Raw genomic sequence first — 26,769 nt, 5'->3', positions numbered from 1 at the left:
GGCTCTAGGAGTGTGGGCTCAGTAGTTGCAGCTCGTGGGCTCTAGAGCGCAGGCTCAGTAGTTGTGGCACACAGGCTGCGTTGCTCCACGGCACGTGGGATCTTCCCAGACCAGGGCTCGAACCTGTGCCCCCTATACTGGCAGGTGGATTCTTAACCACTGCGCCACCGGGGAGGCTCTGTAAGCATTTTTAAATTACAGCAAATGCCAAGTGTTTGTCAAGGGTATGGAGGCATCTGGAACTCTACACACTGGAGCTGTAGGTGCCCGTTGGCTAACTATTTTGGGAAAGCGTACAGCAGTAACTACTGAACACACATATATTCTGTGTCCAATAGCTCTATGCTTAATAAGTATACCCAACAGAAATGTATACGGATGCTCACCAAAAGTTATGTACTAGGATGTTCAGAGCAGCACTATTTGCAATAGCCTCATGCTGAAATTTACCCAAATGTCCTTCAACAGTTAAAAAAAAAAAAAAAAGGGTGAATCTCACAAAAGATGAATGATGGAATCTAGACACAAAACAGTACATACTAAGGGTTTCATCACGTAAAGTAACAAAATAGATGAAATGAACCAAACTAATTGAAATCACAAGGGTGGGCACCCTTCTGAGGAGCGGAGTGACAAGAAGATGAGCACAGGTGGGCTTCTGGGGCACTGCTAAGTTTATGGTCTTGATCTGGGGGCTGGGTGCATGAATGAGTTCAATTAAATGAAGGTTTAGTAAACCATGTATTTACGAGAGTTGTATTTATCTTTATGTAAATTGTACTTCAATTAAAAAATTAAAGTACAAAATTTACACTGCATATATATACAAAATACTACATATTCAGTCCCAAAACACTGAATATACACTGTGGTTGATGTGTATAATCCTTTGCTCTGTTTGCTCCCTAGGCTAGAAATCCAAGGTAGACAATATCTAACATCATAAAGGTGGAGTTGACGTGGTATAAATACACAATGTGATATTACTCAGCTGTAAAAAAAGAACGAGATAATGTCATTTGCAGCAACATGGATGAACCTAGAGATTATCACAGTAAGTGAAGTAAGCCAGACAGAGAAAGACAAATATCATATGATATTGCTTATGTGTGGAATCTTTAAAAAATATGATACAAATGATCTTATTTACAAAACAGAAATAGACCCACAGACACAGAAAAAAAAAAAAACTTATGGTTACCAAAGGGGAAGGGGGGAGGGATAAATTGGGAGGTTGGTATTAACACACACACATGACTCTATATAAACTAGATAGCCAGTGAACACTGTGGTGCATGACTCTTTTTGAGTTATGGTTTTCTCAAGGTATATGCCCAGTAGTGGGATTGCTGGGTCACATGGTAGTTCTATTTTTAGTTTTTAAGGAACCTCCATACTGTTCTCCATAGTGGCTATATCAATTCACATTCCCACCAACAGTGCAAGAGGGTTCCCTTTTCTCCACACCCTCCCTAGCCTTTATTGTCTGTAGATTTTTTGATGATGGCCATTCTGACTGGTGTGAGATGATATCTCATTGTAGTTTTGATTTGCATTTCTCTAATGATTAGTGATGTTGAGCATCCTTTCATGTGCTTGTTGGCAATCTGTATGTCTTCTTTGGAGAAATGTATATCTAGATCTTCTGTCCATTTTTGGATCAGATTGTTTGTTTCTTTGATATCAAAGCACTATTTACAATAGCCAGGACATGGAAGCAACCTAAGTGTCCCTTGACAGATGAATGGATATAGAAGATGTGGCACATATATACAATGGAATATTACTCAGCCATAAAAAGAAACGAAATTGAGTTATTTGTAGTGAGGTGGATGGACCTAGAGTCTGTCATACAGAGTGAAGTAAGTCAGAAAGAGAAAAACACTTGTCTCTGTGGGGTCACGCCGAAGCTAGCCTTCAGGAGAAGCCACGTCTTTTCTAAGCTTCTTCTTTTCCTCACTTCTCTCACTTTCTCCCACTAGCAATTCTGTCTCAAGCTCTGCTGTTAGGGAACCTGCCCTAAGACTGAGGGGTAAATACTTTCAAGGGTGTGTGTAGATGAGGTAGGTTATAATGTAAAATAGGGTTTTAAAAGTTTGAGGGCTCGACTTCCCTGGTGGCGCAGTGGTTAAGAATCCACCTGCAAATGCAGGGGACGTGGGTTTGAGCCCTGGTCTGGGAAGATCCCACATGCCGCTGAGCAACTAAGCCCGTGCACCACAACTGCTGAGCCTGTGCTCTAGAGCCCGCGAGCCACAACTACTGAGCCCACGAGCCACAACTACTGAAACCCATGTGCACCTAGAGCCCATGCTCCGCAACAAGAGAAGCCACCACAGTGAGAAGCCCATGCACCACCAAGAAGAGTAGCCCCTGCTCGCCGCAACTAGACAAAGCCCGTGCGCAGCAACGAAGAGCCAGCGCAGACAAAAATGAATAAATTCACATTAAAAAAAAAAAAAAGATTTGAGGGCTTCTGCTCTAGGGGGAATCTTGCAAATGTGCACAAGGAGATAGGCACAATAGTGGGCTGTGTCTGCTGTGAAAACTCGGGAGCAGTGTAAGTGCGTATCAGCAGGAGCACGGATGAAACGTGCATAGGGATAACAAATCCCATGCTCATACTCACCATGCGCAAGGAAGGAGGGAATGAAAGTTAAGAGCGGTAGGCAGGAATTCTCACTTACATCTGAAATACTTGCTTTACAAACGCTGAGGAAACTTGGGAAATTTTAGCCTTTATACGAAATGGGGGGGTGGGTGGGTACATGGGCACTTCTCAGCTTTTCTATACTTACCGTTTATTTGAAATATTTCATGAAAGAAAGAGATAGGGACCCTAAGTCCTCACTCAAACACCCCCCGCCCACTCCCCTGCCCTGATTAAAAAAAAGAAAACAAAGAAAAACAAGTGTCAAAGTATACGGTATGACACTTGCTGTTGTACCGTATGCTAACACATATACATGGAATCTAAAAAAAAAAAAAAAAAGGTTCGGAAGAACCTAGGGGCAGGACAGGAATAAAGACACAGGCATATGGACTTGAGGACATGGGGAGGGGGAGGGGTAAGCTGGGACAAAGTGAGAGAGTGGCATGGACATATATATATATAATCACTACCAAACGTAAAATAGATAGCTAGTGGGAAGCAGCTGCATAGCACAGGGAGATCAGCTTGGTGCTTTGTGACCACCTGGAGGGGTGGGATAGGGAGGGTGGGAGGGAGACGCAAGAGGGAGGGGATATGGGGATATATATATATGTATAGCTGATTCACTTTGTTATACAGCAGAAACTAACACACCATTGTAAAGCAATTATACTCCAATAAAGATGTTAAAAAAAAAAATAGCCAACAAGGACCTACTGCATAGCACAGGAAGCTCTGCTCAATGTTTTGTAATCACCTATATGGGAAAAGAATCTGAAAAGAATATATATGTGTATATACACATACACATATATATACACATACATATATGTGTGTGTATATATATGTATATATACACATGTGTGTGTATATATATGCATATATATATATATGACTGAATCACTGTACTGTACACCTGAAACTAACACAACATCGTAAATCAACAATACTTCAATTTAAAAAAACGTTTAAAACAGTGGGCAGATAATAAACACAGAATTTTATGCTGTTACTGTCTGCAGAGGAAGCAGGGAGAATAATGTGAGAAGGGTTGCTGAGATAACAGGTAGCTCCCCTTTGATCTATAATATGTGGAAAAGTTAAATAAAGGTTTGAGAAACCAACAAAATAATTTTAATTACCTACTAGCTAAAGTTAAGTCTCTAACGGCCAAATTTTACAGAGAACCATTTAGGAAAATAAAAACAAACCTGTTCAATATTAATTTATTCCTTCTTAAAGCAATGGCAATACTTCAATGGAATATTAAAGCATTCGTGAAAATATATGCAAGATTCATATGAACACTACATTAATTCATTCATATTGGCACTAACACAAAATAAATTCATAAAGTTGCGTATTTGAAATGCGTTGTTACGCAAGCATATTTTGCAAACATAAAATAATTTCCGTCCTTTAAAAGCACTTTGTTGTTATAGATTAACTGTCATGCATTTAGTAAGAAAAAACCAAGATTAATGTGCCCCTTCTAAAAGGGTGACCTGTTTCATAGCACGTTATGTTGTATCTCCATGGATATCCAGAAAAAATTAGATTAACTTATTGTTAATTTGCATAATACCTAAATACTCCCAGTCCCCTATCTCGGATATAATATAAAGAGTAAAGATAACACTTATATTAGTTCACATATTCTATTGCAGTTCCCATGTATCACTTTAACCTGCCTATGGCTATTTTCTTCTGATGCATTGCCAGTTCTTCCCCATATTAACACACACACATGCACATTGTAATACTCTCAGATCAAGGGTATGCATGTTAGTATAACTCAGGCTAGATGATGATCACTATGGAATTTCCCAACCATCAAAATAATTCAACACAGGAATATGATTGTTCAGACCATTTAAAACTTTCCAGGACCAGTAGGGTGTATCAGGGGAATATAATACTTTAGTCTCATGGAAAACAAGAAAAATGTGTATCCTACAGGTTTTTTGTGATGTATGAGTGGATGTGAATGGACAGTATATGACAATTCAAACGGAATATGACTGAGTCATATTAATGGTAAAAAGACACCAAAGCAACGGTTTACTCTATAAAATCCAACTATCATGTTGGAAAGAATTCCTGAAATACCAAAGGAAAGGTTTACATTTGTTACTGTTGTAAATGCTACAAGCATTATCAAAAATTGTCTCAATTTTACAGATGAGACCACTCATGCTCAGATACTGTAAGTGACTTGCCTAAGGTTAGGGATTCTGACACCTAGCCACTCCCATAGGTGTGGAATCACAACAATTCATATTTAGTATATGCAAACTAAACCCAAAATAAAACAGAATACATGAGACAGATGTAAAGACCATAAATAAAATAAACATTAATATTTCCTAAAGAACCTTCACACCTAAAAGAGAACATGTTTAATTCATTCAAAGGTGAAAGTCTATAGATGCTTTTATTTTTGAAATGATTTGAAAAACACCTAAAATGCTTTTTAGTAATGAGGCGAGGTATAAACAAGCAAACAAACACACATACATATTATTCATTCATTCGTTCATTTATTCATACATTCGTTCCAGTAAATGTAATGCAATTGAAGGGGATGAGAGTACACCAGTGAAAAATATGCCACTTTGGCATAAGGATTACTGAGAGCTGAAGGCAAGGGAGAAAAAGCAGACACGAAGCGCTCTCTACCCTTCCTTTATCTGCTTATAAGGCAGGCCATAATTTTCCTTGTGAAGGTGTTCCCTTCTCCCATACCAGAAGGGGAACAACCTTTATCACTGGAGAGATGGCACGGAGATGAGTCTGCACAAACAAACCTTACTAAATAAAATAATCCTTATCTACCGTTAGTTTCTCCCACATATTTTCTAGTCATCTTCCCATAATTTATCACCCACAGAGGCCCAAATACCCTTTCCTTTATCTAGTCAGTCCCCACAATTTATTACTTTTTGTTAAAATGGGATATAAGTCCCAGAGTCTGCTTCTTTGTTGTTTTTTTTTAACTTCTTTACCATGAGACCCCCATGAATGTAAAGTTCAAAATATTGATAAAACTTCTTAGCCTTTTCTCCTGTGTCTTTTGTCAGTTTAATTCACAGGTCCAACAAACCAAATCTAAGACAGTAGAAGGAAAGTTTTTCCTCTCCTACACATTATATAAATGTAGATTAGAATCCTCATGTTGAGTTTATAGGAATGCTGTCATTAAAATGAGAAAGTGAACCAATGCGCAAACTACTCAAAATAAATTATTTGAGGCTTTTAATATACAGAATATGGTTTAGAAGAAAAAAGCCTACAAAGAGTCATTTCAATCCTTAAATACACAAATCTGATTAAACCACAAAACATTCCAGTGTAAAGCATAAAACGAACACTTTGTCACTGGATATTCTTCTGTGAAATAGAGTCTATTAAAGAGCAAGTTCTTATTTCATATTCTAGCCAAATGTTACAGTATTGAAACTGAGCAGGACCCTGTGGGGCTCTCCCAGGTACAAAAGCCTTTCCATGTCCCCCGTTTCTTGTTTGTAGGTAAAAGGCTTTCAGCCCTCTGGACCTTGCCTGAGTTCCAAAGAGCAGATTCAAACAGTTACTAATTAGGGGAGTGAGGGAATGCAGAAACGAAGGAAAGACAGTCAGGAAACAATAGTGCAGCCTTGGGGCAGGGTCCTGGTCGTGATTGCTATGCACATCCTCAGAGGATGTGCACAGCAATCTGATCTGTGTTCTTCCACAAGAGCCGGGGCTCCCACCCAGGTGGAGAATGGTAACTTTAGGCTGAGCACAAACACATGGACCCCAGACTGGTTGGAACCAGAAGGCAGATGACTGAGATTCCTGGAACACCAGTCTGTTACACACACCCACCCCCCAACCAACAAGAGAAGGTCACACGCCCTGCAGCCCTCGCAACAAATTTTGCCTATAAAAACTGTTCCCTGAAAACCATCAGGGAGTTTGAGCTTTTGAGCATGAGATACCCATTCTCCTTGCTTTGCCCCTTGCAATAAAACCTTTCTCTGCTCCAAAATCCAATGTTTCAGTTTATCTGGCCTCACTGTGTGTCAGGCGTACAAATTCAGATTCAACAACAATGTCAACTTTTACAAATGCATTGCAAGGCAAAGAAATACTTTCATGCAATTTTTTCTAAGTTCATAAAGATAAATTTTTACTCTGTAGAATAGCTATTATTAGCTGTCTAAATTTTTTATCAGATAATGACAATATTGATGTTTATGGAAAATTGTGACATTTCATCAATGATCCAAATTCTGAATACCTGCATGCACAAGTTACACTACACAATGTGTCCTAAGATCTGGTCTAAACCAACTCGAGGCATGATATCTAAAACTAAATTTAATTATGCCAGTATTTTTAGCAACATTTACATGACAAATTAAAGAGAATTTGATAGAGATTTTTCTCTAAACCTGACAGAAGATTAAGAATTCTTGGCACATTTTAGCATTTGTTAGTTGCTTTTATCCTTCTTGATAATATTTTTACATAAAGCTGAGATAAATTATGAGCTTCCTTCTCTAATTGTATTTCTACTTTACCCCAAGGAAAACCCACTGTTATTCAAATCAATCTTTACTCCCAAAATGGTTGCTAGTGACACCCTGAAATTAGCATCTAACAGCCTCATCAATTCAAATGACAAAGAAATAAGTGCCCCTATTGTCTGATTAGGAGTTAGTTTCAAATCCAAAGAAGAGTCTCCATTAATTTCAGCATATTTTGAATCTTAAAAAAGTTCATGTCTTTAAAAGAATAAGACGATTTTATGACAGATTCCGTTTTTACACAGGATATTTGAAATGGATACAACCTTTGCAGTTGTGCATGTGAAAACTGATTTTAATGTCTAGGATTATATTATACTTCCTGTTACACTCAGATAATATTTGGAAAACTTTTTTTTTTTTGCTATTATAGGTTTCTTTGGTAAAGTCAAAATTCATTACCTTGAATTTTTTTTTCCAAAAGGTTTTTGGCTTTTTACAACTATTAGAGAGAAGCTTGACTGAAAGCTTTCAGGTCAAAAACAGATCTGTATTTCAAATTAGAAGGGTCATACTTTCTGGGTATTCCTCCCCATGCTGGAGAATATAGAATTGTCATATTTTGTTGCTGTTCAACTTAAAGGAGCTTGGAAGTTTTTCAAAAGACACTAATACACACATCTTTCCCTCCACTGTTGAGGTCCTTTAAGGGGGTGTGTGCTGTTCCATTTTCTTGGAATGGAATCACATTGGAAAAAAAGGAATTTTTTTTTTTTAAGGAGAAAGAAACTAAGGTTATAATTCTAACTCTTGGCAGATTCTCTTATTCGAGTATATCAGTTTTTACTGGAGAGTTGATCTGTTTTCACCATCTCTTTTCTTTTGAAAGGTACATTTCCAAAGACTTATCCTTTAATTACTTACTTTGGTGGTAAACAAATCAGTTGTTCCTTTCCTCATAGTCACTGTTCTAAGTATAACCAGGACTACTGTGGGAAACAGGAGGGAGGGTTTAGATGGGAAGGCTATGAGAATGTTCGACTTCTCCTAAGATCACATCCTAGTCCAACCTTGGGAAACTGGAACTAAATTGACAAACATAGTGTTATGGACTAAATCGTGTCACTACCTCACCTCTCACCCACATTCATATGTTGAAGCCTTAACTCTCAATGTTAAGGTATTTGGAAATATGGATTTTAAAGAGGTAATTAAGGTTAAATGAGGTCATAAGGATGGGGCCCTAATCCAACAGGACTGGTGTTCATGTAAGCACAGAAGAGATACCAGGGGTGTGCATTCACAGAGGAAAGGCCATGTGAGGACCCAGCAAGGCAGCTGACAGCAAGCCAGGAAGAGAGACCAACCCTGTGGGTACCTTGATCTTGAACTTTCAGCCTCCAGAACTGTGAGGAAATACATTTCTTTTGTTTAAGCCACCCTGTCTGTGCTACTGTGTTATGGCATACCAAGCAGATATCCAGACAGTTGGGATTTAATCTTCACAAACATCTAGGCCAGCGGTCCCCAACCTTTTTGGCACCAGGGACTGCTTTGGTGGAAGACAATTTTTCCATGGACCAGGGGGTGGGGGGAGGGGGATGTCTCAGGCAGTAATGCGAGCAATGGGAAGCAATGGGGAGCAATGGGGAGAATGGGGAGTGGCAGATGAAGCTCCGCTCGCTCGCCCGCCACTCACCTCCTGCTGTGCAGCCCTGTTCCTAACAGGCTGCGGGCCGGGGGCTGGGGACCCCTGGTCTAGGCAACAAATCCACATCCTGACAGTGGGGCAGGGAACATGAGGGGTGTAGGAGAACTGAACTCTTCACTCCAGCTGCACTGACCAGCCACCTTAAGTCAGGTGGTGTTTCATCTTCAAATCTATCTTCCCTACCTGTCTTTCTTTCTTTCCTGTAATGCTCTTACTCTGCCTGGGAAGACCTTTCTGGATGCTGCTGTCCACTAAATCCTACGCATGTCCTTACCTTCTCCATGAATTTACTCTTCATACAAGATCATTATTCTCACTCAAAAATTCTCATTGTAGTTATTGTCTTTGTCTCCCTTTCACACTCATTCTGTGCTACCCTTTGTTTATGCCACTCTCTTAACTAGGCTGGAATTTCCTACAGTATAGTGATCAATGATCATACATTTCTTACTATTCCCTACGGCTTAATAAACATTTGCTGGTTGGTTGTCATTTGACAAGAGAAAGAATTCCTCTTCTTACAGATTCCAAAGCTTCTCTTGATATTCAGATCCTCTCTCTATATATCTATATTGTTTTAAGAAAAAAAGTTTTTGAAATGCTTTAAGTAAACTCATGTCTTTAGCACTGAGTTGAAGTTTTATAAGGTTTCTCTAATTTTTGATGTATCTTTATATTCATTTTTGTCAATTAAGGCAAAAGCAATGCAAACCAAAAAAAATCTAGATGGTATTCAAAAAATTAATGCCAAGGAAAATTTACCTTCCTTTAAAAATAAAAGTATTAAATATACAGTAATTATATATATGTGTGTATAAATATGGCTTATTTACATATGGCATATAATAAATGGGTTATGTATTATCTGCTAGAATCATTGTCCTTGAATTTGCCTTTCACATATTTTAAATAACGAAGAGACACTTTGTAAGTTGAGCGATGAAGCAATTAAATATGAGTCCTTGAAATCCACTAGAATAAGCCATAATGTCTTTTTCCTAGGTTGGAAGAATAAACATGTTCCCCGCCTAAGGTGAAATCTGCATCATCTGTTTGGTAGTGGGTCTGGTTCTAGTTATTTGGAGACCCCTCCTATATACTGGCAACAGGGTCCTCTTGTCAACATAACCCCTGGAGCCAACTTGGATGAGATAAATCTCTAAAAATGTAGGGTTAGGATGGTGGGCAGTAGCCGAGTTGGCAGAAGACACTCCGCTCCTTTGTTTAGCATCCTGAAAAAGGAGTGGACACCCCACAGAGTCCTCTCTGAACTTGTCACCCTGTTGCAAAACAAAAGGGCATTTTAATCCCAGTATGTCCTCTGTGGAAAGATGTGAGAGACAATTCCGCTGGTTTCTTTGGGAGAATATGCCAAGGGGAGTAGAAAACAGAGAGTTCAATAGCTTTACAAATCCCCTAGCCTAGACCTGTATTTCTTTTGAGTGTTTGCTGTAGTTAAAGATACAGGGAGAAATCAGATGCAGGAAGTTTGTAATGCCAGTCATTTTTAAGTTGATGTTGTCTGTCTTTTATTCCTCAGGTAATCAAGAATCAGAGACCCATCAACATCTTTAGCCAGAACATAATATATCTGTGATTCAATGGTTTGGAGAAAATGCTAGGTTTAAACATTTCTACAGGACTTCCTAATCATTGTCAAAGTTGTTTCAAATGTTTTAGAACAGTTTTATAAATATTTATGCCAGGCATGTTATCTAAGACCAATCTTGCAATCATAGGTGTTTCTTGGCTGATTTGAATGGATTAGAAATCAATCACCCTTGTAAAAAATACAGTTCTTGTTAAGGATGCTTTAAATAAACTTTAATAAGTGAGAATTTAAACTTTTATGCTAATTCTCAGGTTTCTAATAACACAGTATTTGAACCTTATAGATCTTAGAAATCTAATTAGACAATGCTAAGTTCTTTCTAGCTGAAGCCACAGATGTTTCACACTGGGAACATCAGCAAGCCCCAGGGTTTGTTTGGTCTCGAAGAGTGTCAAATTTTCATGGGTAATTTAATAGCTAATAACTCTACCCCTTTCCCGTAACCAAGAGATGATAAACAAAGATCGCACTAAAACTGTAAAATTAACCCTCTAGGCTAATGAAGTTTTTCAGGGACCACTGAGGAAATTAATTTCTGGGACTTAATGTTTCTTCTTTGCCAATCTTTCTAGAGTTGCATTATACTTCATAATGTGACAGGAAAGGCACATAAACACATTGGAATGATGCAATTCAAAAAGAATTATATATCAAGGAAAGCTTCAAGTATCCTTCATCTCCTGTTCTTACTGACTGATCTATTACTGGAAAAAAAAAAAGATTCTTCAATTTGGAGCTTGGAGTGGCATTTTTGTTTTTCATACTTTTTGATTTGTGCAGCATCAGATAATGAGTTTTCCATAAAGAAAATTATATGTCCTTATGAAAAAAGGAAGATGTGCATCAAAATTACATAGCGTTTTGGGATACTTTGATGTGACATATTTTATTAAGAATATAATTGGTCAACTCAAATTATTACTACAAAATTAACTTCTGAAAATTTATATAGAATACTGGGGTTGCTAGGACTTAACAGTCATCATGAAAGAGAGTACAAACTATTAAAATGTCCTCTATCCCCACCAATGATTCAATTTAAGCTGAAATAGTTTAATCTTTTAGAAATGTTGGATCAACTAAAATTAAGCAACTTTCTGTTTTTAGTCTCTAAAGGAACAGTTATCAAAGCGTGCAAGTAGAAGTTAAGAGACCACGGGCTTCTTCATGGAGCATAACCCAACCACAGAGATTTACATCACGTGGTTGAATCTCAATTCAACCTTCAAGCAACCTTGATGTTTGTAGCTTGGAGACAAAAGCTTTGCCACCCAAAAGGAACTAGGAAATCGCATACTTTGAAATCATGCATTAGCACTTAGCATCTGGAAATCCCAGTTGCAATGGCCGGAGTTAAATCAGTGCAGGTTTTTATAGCTAAGTGCACCCAAACATAGGATAGCAAGAAGGCCCTTGGGTTTATATAGTATCATGCCAGACCCAAAGTTCCTCTCAATTAATGGAACACCTACAGTATCCAACACCATAGTTTCCTCACTAAGATTTACGATTGGAATCACCTCACTGAAAATTGGCCTATAAATGGTAGATACTCTCTGGAACCACAACTCTGGCCTCTTCTATAATGAGAGAGGAGAGTGCTGAGGAATTTCTCTAGACACCAATTTAAATTCTGTCTGTCTGAGTTCCTGCTATTGATTTTTCATAAAGGTTGAGATGAAAAATTTGATCATAACTCCAATAGGGCGAGTTGTGGATTAGGACAATAAAATAAATAAAAGATAAAGATAATGCAGACATTTTCTGTATTAAGGTTTGCAAAATTTACCTTATCATGGAGGGGGGATTGGATTAGACCCATGGCTAAATCTGGAGTGCACTGATTTATGAGAAAATGGGCTTTTACTATATGCGAAATCCTATTTTCTCGTGTTTTTTGCCATAAAGTCTTGGATAAAATAAAGTAAATAAACCTAAGCAAGATGAACAGTTTTTCAAATCACAAAAACCTCTACTAAAACTCACATAAGGGCTTCCCTGGTGGCACAGTGGTTAAGAATCCACCTGTCAATGCAGGGGACATGGGTTCATGCCCTGGTCCGGGAAGACCCCACATGCCACGGAGCAACTAAGCCCTGAGCCTGCACTCTAGAGCCTGTGAGCCACAACTACTGAGCCTGCACTCTAGAGCCTGTGAGCCACAACTACTGAGCCCGCATGCCACAACTACTGAGCCTGCATTCTAGAGCCTGCAAGCCACAACTACTGAGCCCATGTGCCACAACTACTGAGCCTGCACTCTAGAGCCTGCAAGCCACAACTACTGAGCCCACGTGCCACAACTATTGAGTCTGTACTCTAGAGCCTGTGAACCACAACTACTGAGCTCATGTGCCACAACTACTGAGCCTGCATTCTAGAGCCTGCAAGCCACAACTACTGAGCCTGCGCTCTAGAGCCCGCGAGCCACAACTACTGAGCCTGCACTCTAGAGCCTGCGAGCCCCAACTACTGAGCCCACATACCATAACTACTGAAGCCCGCACGCCTAGAGCCCATGCTCCACAACAAGAGAAGCCACTGCAATGAGAAGCCTGCGCACCACAACGAAGAGTAGACCCTGGTTGCCGCAACTAGAGAAAGCCTGCACGCAGCAATGAAGACCCAACGCAGCCAAAATTAAAATAAACAAATGTATAAAAAAAGAAATAAAACTCACATAGCACACAAGTTATTTAATAATTTACTATATATAGCTATCAATCAGGTTTCTAAGATTTCTTTTCATCATATAGTTATAGCTTACTATATTTCTCAGTATTTACATAAATATGTAATTATCTATTTTTTGTTTACCCATATAAATACTCAGAATATATCATTACTTTTCAAAACTCTAAATATACTGTTATTTTTCTTTGTGTTGGGAAATGTCAAATCATATAAATGATAAGTGTAACATTTCCCTTAAGGCTTAGTGGGCTCTTAAGCACAGCAGGTCACACAAATAAATAAGCAGCCAAACTCACTTATGCCTGAGTGAGGGTGTTTTTTTCAGATTTTCTTCTAGAGTTTGAACAGTGGGTTTTGTGCATCGTGGGGAAGTGATGCATACATCGAGGTATTTGCTTTTGAGAAAGGAGTTGCCTTTCTAAATGCCCTCTGAAGATGAAGGAATCAGACATTTACAGTGACTTGAGGGAGGCACCGTGAGCTGACTGGTAACTAAAGAGGATTCCCGGATAAAACAGTAAAGCTTCATCAATAGACTTGAAGTGGGCCATAACGGTTCAGGGACAGCCGATGTGGAGGGTAGCGGGGCTTAGTTCTCAATAAATTGGCATCTTGTAGACTTGCTTAAGAGATGCAATATTTCAGCTGGGGTTGAATCCACCCAGTCCTGATCTTGGTTCTTTCTTCCCCCACAAGCTACATTCATCCCCCTGTCAGCCCTAGAAAGGGACAGCCCTTATATTTTGTTCGCCATTTTTTTCTCCAGTTTCATCTAAATGACTCTCAAATATGAACTCTATACCTTAACTTTTCTTCTACCATCAGGACGCCTAAGCCTGTATTGTACTGCCATTGCTTTAAAGCTCAAATAAGCCTCAGTGTAACTTACTATCTCCCTCACTGCCCCCCCCAAACCAGTTCCTTCTCCATATCATTAACCATAATATTGAACTTGTAAACCTCGGGGTGGCAGGAAATGATACACACACCTCTTTGATTCTCAACATCTGGCAGAGTGTCCTGTAACTGTCAAGTCAGCAAAGATTCATGATGAATAAAGTGATATTTACGGGAGGATATCTCCAACGGTAGGTTTATGAATTTCTGAAGTCAGTCTTTTCACAAAGTTCTTTAACTCTCTAGCCAGGAAGGTTATATCAACCAGGTTTCACACATGTCATGGGTGGGAATTATGGTAGGTTGTTAGGCTCAGACTTCAATGATGCATCAGACTATGAAATGGTTAGAATCTAATCCAGCACTTTTGCATTCTCTGTTTTTTTTTTTTCTTTTAGTTCTGAGTTTACACCCATGCAAACAGCATGGGAATATCACACTGTATACTCAGAAAATACAAAATACAGAAGGACTGACTGTTTCATGTAGAAACACTCCAGAAATATGAGATATCTAACAACAACAAAATCATATACTTAACAGATAAAAATATACTTTTAGACGCTCCAGAAGAGATTTCTGACCCTATTAATTTTATTTTTCTTTTAGTATTTGTTAGAAGTTCATGATGATATAAACAAATTGGCTCAAGGTATATCTTCATGAGCAAGAGACAGAAAGTAAGGCAAATACAGCCTAAAAATACCTGCTGGTGAGAAAAGCAAGTTTTCATAGAGATTGAGTCACTACCTTTCATGTGGCCAACAGTTGCAAGAGAGGTCCTCAAGAAGAAGAAAAAGATTATAACTTGAAATAATGATGATATTCTATATAGCACATAGAATATTGAGGTAATTGTAAAAGATAATTTAGTAAACAAATATATATCTACCTGTATGTTTATATTTGAATTATCAAAACATGGTTATAAGCTCTAATATCTTATAATCAAATATATATATATATAATCAATTATTTTGTACTGTATTATTAAAAGTAATATTACTTATATTTCATTAAAAATGAATTTAAAATTTTACACATACTAACCTCTCTTCAAATGTTGTAAGCTTTTTATGGAAAATACCTCTGTTCTAACAGCTGCTGTGGATAGAGAACTATTTCCGGAGTGTATTCATTACAGTTGTGTGTATTCAAAATTATTAAGTTTATTCTTCAGGATACTCTTGCTAAATGTGCCCTACCTGTACTATACGAACGCTGCTCTGTGCTCTGTGCTCCAGTGAAAGAGTATTTCTTCTAAGTGATAACCCGTCACATATTTTAACTTACTTATCAAGTTGTCCCAAAGCCTTCTCTTTTCCTTGCTAACCATTATCAGATCCTTGACAGATTTAGATCTTTCACTCCATTTACCCTCCACTGCACATGTTGTGATTTCTGAACAATTCTTTGAAATGACAGATCCAGGAAAGTAACATAATTCAGAGGAGTTTTAGACAACTGAGTACATGGGACCATTCCTTCCTCAGTTTTAATTTCCAAAATGATAAAGCAAAACCATTCACCAAAAGGTTAAAATCACTGTAAGTTACAATAGAAATCTCAAGGAAAATGGCTCTTACAATATAAATCAAGGAAACATGCCCATTCAGAAAAATGTTCCGTGCTTTAGAATATTAGACTAGGTCTATGGTTAATAATGGGAGGAATTTGACTTTGTATTAGAATTAAAACAATGTTTTTTGGAAAAAAAGAAGTTTTCTCTTCTTTTTCTTCTTATTTAATTTCTCTCAATACTACCAGATAATACAGTTGCTGCATCTGCCTTTCCCCTTTTCGTGCTTTGTGTTCTTTCTGATTTTTAGATATGAAATTATACGACTAACCCTAAACAAAGAGAACTAACTAAAGGGCTTCACAGGGTTATTAAAATTGGAAAAGAAATGCCACCTGGAATATTGACCATACAGCTCTTGTTGAAGACTCTCACTCTCCTTAGCAAGGAGGACAGATCCTTATAAAAAATTTAAGAGTCTGAACTTTTCTGTATGGGATGGATCATCTGCCAAAGCCTATGGAACTTAGGCATCATGACATTTTTTTTCTGCCTATGACGGAAAGAAAAAAATTTTTGACAACATAAAAAGGGACTATTCCACTGAGACTTCATTGTTAGATACTGGATTTGCCAATTCAAATAGGCAGAAATTCTGAATAAAGCATGAATGTCCTTAGGATAATGAAATCCAATTCTGTAGAGGAAAAGTTCCTCTAAAACCACAACAAAAACAACAACAACAAATAGTGCAGACATCTGCAAGGAACCAATCCTTCTCTTCTCTTTAGTCAATCTCAAAGGGATGATTAGATGGACAAAATTGCCTCATAAAATATTCATACAATACAATTTAGAGGCAGCTTAATGAGGTGCCTACAATTCTTGCTGGCAAGAGTGACTGGAGAAATTCCCTTAAATTTGCCAATAGAGAGTTGACTGGGGTAAAGGTGATCCTACAGTTTTTCAAAGCAAACCTCTTCCTTCTTTTGACCTTCTCTTGAGTATTCCATACAAATCCTAATTTTGTATCAACGCCACTCTGAGTTTTCTTGGATTCTCCTCACTTTCTGCTGCACTCTTTGATAGGAACACGAATAACCACGTAGCTCTAACCCATTACATATCCATTTTTCCCTTGGTGTTGCTTGGGAGCCTCACCAAATCACCTTTGCTTCCCTAGAACTCCTTCCCGAGCCGTAAGTCTTGGAAACGAACAAGCTTCTTACACCATGACTTCAACTGTACAGCTCAGTTTAACAACCCTTTATGGAGACCCGACACCAGACCAAGTGTTGAGCCCTCAGGTAAAACAATGACTAAAAACCACACTTTTTTGTCTTCAAAGTGACTGCAGACTCACGTTGTGAACAAATAAAAGGGTTTCGTGAGTCATAAGAACTCCCCTCTCCTCATCTCACCATTCTTCATTTCAACAACGGTATCTAGAGTCTCACGTGCCAGTTTTAGAGAAGGGGAGGGAGGCTTTGTGATGGACCCCTGGGAATCAGCGAGGCAGACTTTATACAGTCGTCCCTCGGTATCCGCAGGGGACAGGTTCCAGAACCCCCATGGATACCAAGATCCTTGAACGCTCAAGTCCCTTAAATAAAATGGCATGGTGCTTTTGGCTCTCAGCATTTGTGGTTAGAGAGGACCGACTGTGATTACATTTATAAATTTAATATTTGTTCCATTAAATTAATCAATCGATTCAATAAATCAAGTTAGAGTCTCTGATAACCGGTTTTGCTCTTCCTTTTGTAGCTTCTGTCCGATTCCTCTTTTCATCTTCAGCGCAACTCGTCCTTGAACATGAGGGGATGCCATTCATTGTTATTTAGTATTTTTTTCTGAAGCTATGACTCCTGAGGTTGTCTTATAGGCTGAACATGCTTCTGTCATTCCAATTCCTTCCTTCCTTTTTCTCCCCCGTACTGTTTAAGGAATTTGTATTAAAGCAAGAATTTTATAATCCAAATTATGTTTCCTTGCTCAGTTATCCATTCTGTGATTTAAAACAGAAGTGACATTCTGAGCTATTCCACAGTAAAGAATTACAAAATTAAAGAAAGGAATGCTTTTAATTTTTGTACTTTGCTGAAAATTCTTTTTCCCAGGGCCTATGAAACATGAATTTGTTTTCATATTTTACTATGTTTTGTGGGTTTTTGTTGCTGTTGTTTTTAAGTCAGTAAGTAATCTAGGACTAGCATTATGTTTGCTAGACCTGGCATTGGCTGACACTAAAGGTATTTTTACTTCCATCCCACTTCCTCTGCCACCATCTTGGCCAGGACCTCATTTAGTTCACACGTTACACTTGACATGAGGGTTGATAATCTTGCTTTCATGAAATTTCATTTACACGCATGTCGCTGAAAGACTTAGCACGTGAGTCCCCTCCTCCGCCACCCCCTAGACGGTACCTTCTCATTTCATCAGATCTAAATTTCATATTAAAAGATTTCCATAAATATCCCTTCCCAAAATTTCTCAACGTTATTGCTCTCACCATCCCCAGACATAGTCTTTCCATTAGGTCAGACCCATTTATTTATATTCTTTGAATCTAACCTCCTGGCAGATATTCATGTTTTCATCCACGTTTGAAAATTCCACACCCCCTTCTGTCATATGCCTGTCCGCACTCTATAAATTAACATCTTTCTGATGATTCCAACAACCATGTCTTTTGGGGGGCTTTATCTCTCTATTCAGTATATATCAATGACTATACGAACATATATAACCAACTGATTACAGTACCATTGATTTTATATGTATAAACGGTAATGGTAATAATAATAGCAATCATATTTTACAACGTTTAAGAGATTTCACTCACTGTCCTAAGGACGTTCCATATCTGTTAAGTGTAAGGGCAGATGCAAATTAAAAATAAGAGGCTTAATTCTCCCTGTTGAAAGTAAGGGAAGAGACTCTCTTCGCCTTCCTTCTTGCAGAGCATTTACTTTAGAAAACTTGTAATTCTAAGTTTTTGGTCTCCTCGGTTGAGCTGTATATAAAATTTTTTAAAAGCTCAATAATCCTTATTCCAGCTTTGGGAGGCAGAAATGTCTTTTTCAAGGACTTGGGGACCATCTCTTTGAAATGCATTTGTGAAGGAAGATGGCTGCCCTGTGCTCCAGTCTCTGTGGGAGTGCGGGGGCCTAGCTTCAGAGGGCACCCTGTTCCAAGCTGCAGAACTACCCCGTGCTGTAAACATATGAAAAGTTTACTTATCCTTTAGAGACAGCCACCTAACCAAACACACATCAACTCCAATGACCAGGTAAATGTGGACTGAACGATGTGTGACTAATGGTGGTATCACGTCCTCCTATTTGAGGACTAGTTACTGTCAGTCTTGAGCACCTGTATGTAATGAGTTGTATCTGCTTGGTTTTATAAAATGCTGAGATTCCATTCTGTCTTTGTATTCTCTAGTGGATTGCCTGCGGTGTGTGTGTGGGGGGTTGTTCTGGTTTAATTGTTGTCTCATAATAAAACGGTTTTCCTTCTCTTCTACCTTTGTGGAGAGGATTTTCTGGATTGATAGATTTTTAAAATTGTATTTCCCAACAGAACTAGTAGTATTATGATGATGCCTATTTGACAGATGAGGAAACTGATCATAGAGACGCACTGCTAGTGAGTGATAGAGCAGGAAATTATATCAGACTGTCTGGCTCTGAAGGCCATCATCCTACCCCTCTGCTATCTCATGCCCTGTTCCGTCCCACGTGTGTACTTCCCTGGAGTTTCACGGGGGCAGTACTCATACTTCATCCCCGCCCTTTTCACTCCCAAACAGATGGTTTGCTGCCGGCACATAATGAATAACATTATTAATAATTTCTTTTATATACAGATAATCTAGTGGGATTTACAGTAAGAATGTATTTTTTTTCTTTATAATATCTGTAGAAGTCTACTCCTATTTCTCCATTTCTCACAAAAAGAGCTGCTCATTCTCTTTGGAAACTTTACATACATTCCTGTTTGTGCCAAAGTTAAACAGCTGTGCTTATTCAGTGTCCATTCAAATCACGTTGAAGAGAAACTTACCCTCCTACAAAGACACAAGAAATATGTCAAATATAAATTCAAAGAAAAAAGACACTTTTCTTCATTCTAACAGTATTCAAGAGTCACTGTCAATCAGATAAATTCCAGCTATTGTTTGTGTCATTAAGTCTTTCTGCCTATTGAACTTTTGGGTTGTTTCATTAGAGCATAGAAGTTAAAATACAGGCTCTGAAGTAAAAAAAAAAAAAAAAAGATCTTGGTTCCAGGCCCAGCTTACTTCTTAACAACTCTGTGATTTGGGGAGTGTGCTTTAACTTCAATTTTCTTATTTCTAATACGAGTGGGGTTGCCAGATGCAGAAAAAAAAAAAATGTACAACCTTAACTTCAGGCTATGCCCAGTCGAAAGATGCATGTGAAGCATCAGTAGGATGCCAGGCACCTTGTAACCACTAATAAACACTGGCTATTGTCATCATTACAATGCATTGTCTGAATGTCCCTTCTCATTGTCTAAGCCAAGTCCCCTCCAAACTTTCCTCCATTTGTCCTTGAGAAACTTGAGTTCCATTGTTAACAAAGAATTCTATGAAATTACCCATGCCATCACAAAAATGCCCCTAAATTATGTTATAAAATACATTGCTTTAATCTTCTTCAAATAAATTCATGTTTACAAGTCTAAGTAATAGGTCTCTAATCCCTTTGCTAATTAGACAAATCTGAAATAATATAAAAGATAAAGAAATGTGATGAACCATTCCTGTCTTCCTGTTGATGTTTTCAACTATATTTGAAAGGTACATTTTGCTTAGCAAACGCTTCACATCTGCTACTTGAACTAGACCCGCATTTTGTTTTCCGTGGCATTTTCCATCTGAGCAGTGTTACTTGAAATCTTCAGGCTCAATTATGGTGAATAAAGAACAAACAATCTTCCCTTATTTTCCCAAGGAAATTTTATTTTCCAGTCTGCAATAGTAGAATAAAAGCAAATGTGCGACAGGAACAACATCTCAATAACGATAGACCTACTTATCTGCCCCATTAAAAGGAACTATTTTGCAAAACCTGAACTTTCCTTTTTTCAGCTTATTCACCTCAAATTACTTTCACCTCAGTTTGTCTCCTTAATTATTTGCTTATGTGCATAGCCTTCCTGCCCATAAAAGATATAGAACTCCTCCTGTGATGTCTTCAACCAAGAATACCGCAACACTACAAAGAAAGGGAAGGGAGTCACGTTACTGGGCACGCACACCTGTTATTCCCCAGGCAGAAGCCGACCGTGGGGAGGAAGGAGGCAGGTAACTAACACATGCCTGGCCCTCTGAGAGAAGTTCAGGAGCCTGACCACTCAGGCTCTCACCCACAACACAAATTTCTCTAGCAGCGTCTTCACTTTATCAAAGGACCATGTTACTTAGAACAACTATGATGTGGATGCTGTCCCCAGAAGGTAGAGTTCTTTAAAGGAACCCTATCCAAGAGTTTTTGTTTTCTCATAAGCCAGATGTAGCTTATTGATTTTAAGTCCAAATCTAACAGTCTGGACTTTCTTTTGGCTTTACAGGTATTCACGATTGTTAACTATTTTATTCCCTCTACTAATGACTAATTTTCATTTTTTAGTTAAAAAATAAGAGGTCTAAGCATAAACATATCTTCTTATTTCTCCATTTCCGTCTGATCATTTATCTCTTTTGATGCATATATTATCTTTCTCAAGACCATGAGCAACATTTGAGAAAGGACACAGAGATACATATGTGTGGGGAGGTTTTCTCCAAGCCTGAGAAAATTAAGATTCTCTGGTGGAGTGTATCGTTGATTCCTCGGGTATGGAAACTACCTTCCACTATTTCATGATCTACATAAAAAGTGCACCTCAAATACTCAAAATGTCCCCTTATTAACCCATTATGTTTCTATCTCCATGAATAAATCTGATTGCCTTTTGCACTGATGGACGCAGTCTGACAGAAGCGCTCCACCCTTCCCACACACAGCTGTTGAAGAATATCCCTTGAGTGCTTCTCTCATCCCACCTCACACAGAATCCTTCACAGGTTTCCACTTCTGCTAAAATAAAATACATCTTTGTTCTGCCTTTCAAATCAGTTTATAATATGAAAAAAGCAGTGGACCCTGAAGTCAGCAAATTGGCTTTCAGGTCTGGGCTCATTCTAAGTGTGTATCTTTCAGCCACCAACAATTCTAGGAACACTGAAAGTTTTCCTCTGAAAAGGAGGTGATCAGAAGCAATGATCATGAAAGCCTTTCTTCTGGAACATTCCACCCTCCCAGCCACCAATTTTTAAGGCAAACTGGACCTAGTTACTACTTACCCTGTAGGCACTCTACTCTACCAAATGTTATCTGATCACTGTGCCCAGGTTACCTCTCCCCTGTTTAGTCATGGCCCATCCACACCTGAATTACTACCTCAACTATAGTTCTCTCCAAAGGACCGTCTCCAAAACGAAGTAAAAATTCCCTCCTTTGAATTCTTGTCTCTGTTTCTTACGACACTTACCTATTCCCTCCTTGTATCACAGTCCCCTGTGAATCTTCTAATCCATTTTCCTAAATTTTAAGCTTCTTGAGAAAAGGAATTGTTCTTTACTTACATCTGTGTAAATTTTATATGTTGCAGATAAGATATAATTTGCATTTAAAAATCTAAGACCTTAAACTATGAAAATATAAGAGCTTTTTTATTAAATGTGTGAAAATATTCTAGAAAATTCAATATAGTGGAATACACATTTCAGATACAGCGTGATCTTTTCCTCTGTTTCTTTTCTCTTTCTCTTTTTAGAACAGATCCCCCAAATTCAACAAGTTCTACAAAAAGTTTTTAACTCAAGTTTCACAGACCAGGTCATATCAGAGTTATTGTTCATTCAGTTTCAATGGGTATTGGCATTTCAATTTGTACATGGTTACAAATACTGTCTCATTTAATTTTGGTCATTCCCAATCCAACAAAGATATATAATTTACAAAAATACTCTGCAACCCAGACTAGATCTAGTTTTATTACAAAGTATATGTACTCTATTCCTTGCACCATCATTCCTGGTTGGAATTTATGTATTAGAGAGACACACATCTATCCTGTGAGAGTGATAGTGGTGCCTTATACCTGCAAGGCGTTCCTTGGCTTCTCATCTCAAAAAGTCTCCCTTCTCTTTCTCAATGTCTCCCTTGCCACAGTGCATTTTTAAAGAAGCTGGTTGAAAGACAAGTAATTTGCCTATGACATTTTCCAACTCCTAAAATCAACACTGCATTGTTAGAGTAAAAGGTGACAACACTTTATGTCCATTTCTCAAAACATACTCCTAAATGTAACCAGAAAATGGTGAATTTGAAATTCGCTTTGTTCTCTTACTTTATACACCATTTTGTAAAGCTCAAGGGGTCCTTGGAACAAGATTTATGCTTCTCTTATTTAAGAACTTCAGAGGGTCAAACCTATTTCCTGAAATTGGAGAGGCAAAACAAATGACTTCAGTTTTCAATTGCAAGGTTTGTTCAAGGTTTAGCTCTGAGTTAGCACCTCCCTGTTGGGTTCAAATCACCTCTGTCTTTCCTGTTGTCTACTTCGGTATTTAGTACAGAAGGAATATCCCCAACTGAAGCAAACCTTAAACACATAGGAGATGATGTCAACCAAACCCTTTATATATCAAGGAAAAGAAAAGGTCTCATTGTGGAGTTTGCATTTTTCTTGTTTTGGCCCAAAGTATAAAGATTTAAAATGGTGTTATAGGATAAAGTAACATGATTCATAATAAGGGCATGTTAATACGGCAAAAACATGCGGAAAGGCATATGCTCATAGGTTGGGTTGGAATTCTGCCATCACCACGGTCGCTGTGGGCGTCTCTCCTTTTGGCCACACATTTTAAACACCCAGTACATGGCCTGTTCCCAGCACAACACACACACCCTGTTGTGTCTTACTGCTTAATTACAGCTCATATTCCCAGCATATGCTTCATACTGTCAACAAAGGAAAAAAGCCTAGTTCGATTTGGACAAAATTTAGTGTCTTTAAAATATTCAAATATGCTGTTTTACAATAACATACGGCCATGAACAATGTTTTCATTTTTTTTCTAACAGTATCTCTCTTTAAGGATAAATCATGTATTCTAAGATTAAATTAAATGGGCCCTGCTGTTAGAGAAAAATGTTTTTGTGCCTCTGCTCGGCTTTCTATATTCGTGTTTATTAAATCTTTAAAAACTTAAATAACTGATAAACTTCAGGAATATGAAAAATTACATGTGTTTATATTACAATGGATTTTAGCATATTAAGAAGTATCATTCAACGAAATGACTTTATCAACTACAATAATAGAGCTAGGCTTTAAGTGGTATTGTATCATGCTAACCTGCTTTATCAAACAAAGTTCCTGGATTTGCAGGCACTTCTTCAAGCCTGTCCCATTTCCTTTCTTACCCTAGCAGCAGGCTAAGGTTGGTCATAGACATAGAGTCCTCTGAGTAGCAGCAAAGGAAAGCCATCTTTCTATCCCCTCTTAATATTCACAACATTGTACATTTACATTTCGTTTTCAATTTTTTAATGTCCTTCCACAACTATGACCTCCTATCAATCTTACAACTAACTGTACAGATAGTTGAGCCAGTATTATCACGTCACAGTTTTGATCTCACTATTCCTGCACTTACATGTTTCCAGTTGATACTTTCCTGAAACACACCATCTAAAACAGATCCACCCTTTTTATTTTCTCTCAGAGCAGTGAGTTTATTTCCTTCAGGGCGCCAGTGGCAACTTGTAATGAGCTTATTTAAACATTCATATGCTTATTTATTTTCCATCCCCCTCACCAGAATATAAGATCTGTGAGGCCACTGTGTCCTCAGAACAGTCACTGGTTATGATAAATGAATGGATGCAGCTACAGAAGTTTCCTGTTCTCTCTAAGGTCATACAATGGACTCATCTCAAAATAATAATTGGAAGAAACAACTATGGGGCCGCCAGCCAGGCACACTCTTCCGCCATGACTTTCATGCACAATTAGCTTGAGGACAATTAAGAATTACCCAGCGGCTCTTTGTAGTCTAGAGTCATACTAAAGACCAACTACAGGAAAATTAGCTCAAGAGTAGTAAGGGTTTTGCCAAAAGACAGAGTAGGTCATAAAGACTGCCAATTTCAACTATACACCTGTGTGGAATGGACACATTATCTTTGGTTCAGAATTACTCCCTTGCGTTTGGATTGCCTTGCCACCTTGTATCACAGCAAGTAGAAAACAAGAGTTGGAAGCTACCTTGAGAAGTCATTGTAGCCTTTCCCTGCCCTATTATTAGTGCCCTGCTGTGCTGGAAAAGAACAAATTGGAAACGAACATCACATACTACTCTACCTTTCTGCATACTTAACCACTAATTCCATCCTACGCTTTAGAATACATCATATACTATTAATGAAAAATCACTCATTGCAGCAATTTTGCCGTAAAGAATATCCTAGGGACGGAAGGAATAAAGACAACATTCTGAACAAACGTCTTACTTTTATAGATTATCTTACTTAGATGGGAGACCAACACCTTTGGAAGGCTTAATACAATTTGCTTTAAAAATGCTAAGTAAGAGCTCGGCAAGGCATGAAACATTATTTATCTGTTTATTTTCAATACTCTCTTTTATTTCAAATAAGATAATCTGCAATATTAATTGGATGGTAGAGTAATTAGTATTCTGCATGAATGTTGAAACATTATATAAATGAGTGTTTTAATAGGATTATCTTGTACATAAATGACATCTAATCAAATTGCTCATTTTGATATATACTACCCTTTATTATTAAAAGAACAGCTATATAATTAGTCTAGCTTCATCAAGAAAACAGGTATTATAAATAAAAATACAGCAAAAAGTTTTCTTTAATAATAAACAAAAAATGCATCACGTCTTTAAACAACTTTTTCTCAGTTTTCACAGACTCTGATTAGAGGATACATATGCATCTCATCTCTAAAACTATTTTCCCACTGAATCCAAATCAGTCTTCATGCTCTTCCATCCCCCATCGCCTTTACCCCGGAACAGACAATTCCATGCCATGTGGGTGATCCCCTGAGAGACAAGTAGGGAAAAGAGCTAAAGACAAAGTGGGCATCACAGGATCCATTAATGGTCTCACGTTCATTTGTCACAAAAAATCAAGTATAAATACTGAAGCAAAGTAGTGGTAACCTTGAAGGACTGAGGACAGGCTTGAATGCCTAGAAAATGACAATCTCTGTGCATTCAGAGTCCCAGGACCCTTTCTGTTCAACTAATAATTGCCCTATTTCTCAACTACTGATGCACAGGATGAGCAATGGGTACCATTGTAAAGATGCTTAAAAAAATCCATTACAATTGGGCACTTGCTGACCCTGCTGCTTGAACTAGCAGAACTCTTTTTTTCTTACTGTCCTCTTCCTTTCTACTCAACAGGGAAGGGGGGAAGATTTATAAGGACACTTCTCAAAGAGTTTAAAGAAAATGGCACTTCAGCTCATTGATTTATGGAAACCCAGTGCTGTCACTTAGACCCAAGTTTGTGGTGAGGTAAATAAACCTCAAACACACAGATGTCACTCTTGAGAATGTATTCAGGATAGGTCTCTGCCTTGGATGGCGAGAGAAGTAGAGAACTTCGATCAACTGTTCTTTAAAACAGCAATTCTTCTATTTTACTATATATTCATGTGAAAAGAAACCTCTACACTCTCTTGATGAAACGTTTGCATCTTCGTCTGACAGGTTAACGGGCAACCTTGCCATGGATAAGCTGTCGTGTGATCTGAACTGACTTTTTACCTCCATCACCCAGTTCTGCAATTACCAAGTACAATATGCCTAAAATGAGACGTCAACTTTGATCTGAGAACAACAGAAAAAAGCTTCTGAAGAATGTATTAATGATTTTTCTACCCAGGGATTAGAAGAGCAAAGGCCTGAGATACTGCTTAATTCTTCATCTAGCCATATCGCCTCTACTGGCCCTTATTTGACTGTAGAAAGGCAGCTCCTATTTACAGAAGGGCTTTTTATGTGGTGTTTAAAGCACAGAGAACACAACCTAAATATCTGTTGCA

General features: G+C 38.1%; 1 long non-coding RNA gene across 1 annotated transcript in view; it reads right to left on the bottom strand.

The window, feature by feature from the left end:
• The window catches only part of LOC308608171, a 553,808-nt gene that overhangs the window by 391,159 nt on the left and 135,880 nt on the right, over positions 1–26,769 (bottom strand). The window lies entirely within an intron of this gene.

The sequence above is a fragment of the Mesoplodon bidens genome (genome assembly GCF_964165515.1).
Source record: "Mesoplodon bidens genome assembly, chromosome: 20".
NCBI classification, from domain to species: domain Eukaryota; kingdom Metazoa; phylum Chordata; class Mammalia; order Artiodactyla; family Ziphiidae; genus Mesoplodon; species Mesoplodon bidens.
This window is presented reverse-complemented; position numbering and strand designations above follow the sequence as displayed.